We start from the raw sequence: 4066 nt of genomic DNA on the forward strand, positions 1-4066 counted from the left end.
ATGAATGACCATGGGATTGCACCTAGAAAGTTACCCTCCTAGACACAAGTCTGGGCAAGGTTGTTTTTATGGAAGGCCAGCAGTCGCCCATGCATACCAGCCTCCCCTCTCCACGCCACCAGTGTTATACAAGGGAAAGACAAAGGTCGATACAGCTTGGCACCAGTGACGTCGCAACTCATTTCTACAGCTGAGTGAACTGGAGCAACGTGAAATAAAGTGCCTTGCACGAGAACACAACACGCAGCATACATATATATATGTATATATATATACAAAAATGGGACAACAAAATATCCAGACAGACGATACAACGTATACAAGGACGGGTCATCCGGAGTTTTCTTTCCTCAGTCGAGTTCCAGATTATTTTTGCAATTTCGGCTGGTTATACACGAGATTGCTCCAATCTTGCCAGCCGTAAAATTACAATCCGCCGCGCTGATTGGATCATCTATATACCCGATTAATTTCTATATTCCATAAATATTTGTAAAGGATTCATCGTTTCCTTTGTTGTACCACAATTATAAGTGCGTATATATAGAAATAACGTCAACTAACTATTAATCGATTAAAAAAAAACATCATAGGCGTAGGAGTGGCTCTGTGCTAAGTAGCTTACTTACCAACCACGTGGTTGCGGGTTCAGTCACAGTGAGTGGTACCTTGGGCAAGTCTTGGCGGACCAAAGCCTTTTGATTGGATTTGGGAGACGGAAACTGAAAGAAGCCTGTCGTGTATATATATGTAGATTGATAGATAGATAGACAGATAGATAGATAGATAGATAGATAGATAGATAGATAGATAAATAGATAGATAGATAAGTTTCTTTATTGGCCACACAGGGCTGCACACAGATGGGACAAGTTACAAGGTAGAGCTTTTCTTTTGGGGGAGAAAAAAAAAAGGTGGCGTAGGTTTTCGATCAAAAGGGATCGTAAAACGGAAAAAGAACAAAAAAAGAAAAGAGGAAAAGAAAAAAGAAAAAGGGGAAAAGGAACAAAAGAAAAGAAAAATGAAAAAAGAAGAAAAAGCGGAAAAAAGGGGAAGAGGAAAAAAACGATCAATAGGGATCGTGTATCACAGTGTCATGATGTATGGTGTAAAGGGGAAAGCAAGTAAGGTTTATCCGTGGTAAGAAAAGCCTACGAAAAAGACCACGGTAACCTTGGTCAATATTGTTATATGTTACCACATTTGTTTGCAAGTGGGTAACCCTCTGTTTTCAATTTCTGGGTTCATAGGATTATGCTCAAGGTGGCTTCGTCATTCATACGCGCCATCCTTGCTACATTCACCCATCTTTTTTTAAAACGTTCGCTATAGATAGATAGATAGATAGATAGATAGATAGATAGATAGATAGATAAATTTGTGTGTCTGCATTTTTGTTCCCACAACATTGCTTGACAACCGATGCTGGAATGCTTACGCCCCTGTAACTTAGCGGTTCTGCAAAAGAAACCTATAGAATAAGTACTAGTCTTACAATGAATAAGTCCTGGAATCGATTCGATCGACCAAAGGCGGTGCTCCAGGATGGCCGCAGTCAAATGACTGAAACAAATAAAAGACTAAAAGAATACTATAATATATTGCACAACGTTGAACGGGGACTTTGCTAACAAATGCTTTAACACAGCCTTGTTATACAGACATATTAAAATTTTTTGAGGCCCAAGGTTTCCACGCGAAAGAGACTTGGCTGTGTTTTCTATCTATTCGAGCACCCGTGTCGAGACCCCGTTGTTTAATATTGGACTATCTGTTATTAGAATTATAACGAGACTAACAGATAATAGATGATCTAGAATTTCTCTGTTGAAAAAACAGAATTTGTGACATCAGAGCATAAGGAATCTGCGTTAAAAAACCGGATATGCAACCTACTGAAGAGAGCAGTGAAAATATTGTCTCTATGAGGACAAGCAGAGTGGAAACGGAAGAAAGAAGAACAGAAAGAGGAAAAGGCAATATCCTTGTAATTCTATAAAAGTACTCTAATAGTAATACTTTCAGTTTTAAATATAGTTTATAAAGATAATAATCAATGTTCTAATTTAAGATCTTATAAAGTAATTTTTAAACCAGTGCTCCCTAAAAATGTATGATTTTATATGTATGCAATTTATGTAAGATACGTACACACACACACATATATATGTATATATATATATATATATATATATATATATATATATATATATATATATATATATATATATATATATATATATGTATGTATATATATACATGTATGTATGTATATACATATACATATATATATATATATATATTCGTTGTTAAAAAAGTCCGTTTCCTTGTTTTGTTTTTATGTTTTCGTTTCTCGTTGTGTTCTACGTTTATTTGTGGTGTCCTGTACCCACATGTACATGTATATATACATATAGATGTAGGTATGTACATATATGTATGTATGTATGCATATGTTTTATTTATTAAATTGTTAATATTTGATTGAACGCACGCGTCGTCTTCTTCCAACTAAGTTTTCTTTCAATATATATATATATATGTACATACACACATACATACATACATACATACATACATACATACATACATACATACATACGTATATATGATATAGATATAGATAGACAGATAGATAGAGACACAGACAGACATAGACATAAAGATAGATATTGATATACAAATATAAATGTATATATCCGTATATAATATATAAGCTCTGAAAAATATTTCCTCTATGCATGGGTGTGTAAATACTTAGATGCGCGCGTGTGAGGGCGTTAGGATACTGTATTTTTTTAATGAGAGTAACGAAATGTGTTGATGTAGAATGAGGTAGACTAATAGTCAGAATGACAGGGTACGAAAGTGTGTCGGTTTACGTTGAGAAGACATAATTAAAAACATGGCGGTTTGGCAGAAACAGCTGACACCCGAGTAAATTAGTGTACCGGCTATATTTTATCAGTATCTTAAGTACGAATTTACTCAGTGACTGCGTTGCTTTCAACAACATAATTTAGTGGGTGGAGTAAAATACACATGTGAATGGTTAGAGTAAATAGAGATGTGTACATAACATAAGACATGTTGTCCTATGGGAATTTCAACTTGATGACCACTATACTACGATCTAATTTGAAAATATTCGTGATATATATTTCAGAAAACAACGACGCTTCTTCATGCGATTTTGTATATGATGGACGGAATGTCTGTAGGTTTTTGATACCTCGTTTTAACTTTGGGTGTTCAAATTACACCCAAGTCATTTTGGTTATTGTTCTGCCGGTATCCACGTAGTTCATTGCAGTCATTTCCTGAGATCGGCATAGTTTATCAAACTACAAATATTTGTGAAATTGTGTCATAGATTCTCACTCACTTACTCACCCTATCTATCTATCTATCTATCTATCTATCTATCTATCTATCTATCTATCTATCTATCTATCTATCTATCTATTTATATTTAACTCTTTCTTTCTTTCTATCTTTTTGCTTGTCTATGTATCTATCGACCAACACTTCAACGCCAAACACGATTGATGCGTTGTCAGAGATAGGATGCGTGCTCTGAGGAACGAAGGAGTTTGAGCCGCCCGAGAGGCACGAGTGACGGAAACGCAACAAGGCAACAGAGCCACCATCAGGTCACTTACAGATGAACAGGGAGGCAAAGTACTCGAGCCTGAAATGATGCTTGAGGCCTTTCAACAACACTTTGCCCGACTGTTCGAGACAACTGCAGTGTGGAATTTAATGACTTCATGGCCTGCCACGAGAGAAGCGGAGTGTTCTGAAAGACCCACCACAGCCGCGGACGTACGAGATGCGATGGCTGGTTGCACAGGAGACAATCATCAGGCTTGGATGGTCTGCCCTACGAACTTTATAGTCATATGCCAGACTTGTTTGGAGGCGTCTTGGCAGCTGTCTACCGCAACTGGCAGCAAAACGGGAGTAACCCTTTCCTTTTAAAGTGCGGTGCGGTGGCACTGCTAAAGAAAGAACTAAACAAGGGAACGTCATAGATAGCCTCAGGCCCATCCCTCTGCTCAATGCA

This window comes from Octopus sinensis, linkage group LG5 (genome assembly GCF_006345805.1).
Source record: "Octopus sinensis linkage group LG5, ASM634580v1, whole genome shotgun sequence".
NCBI classification, from domain to species: Eukaryota; Metazoa; Mollusca; class Cephalopoda; order Octopoda; family Octopodidae; genus Octopus; species Octopus sinensis.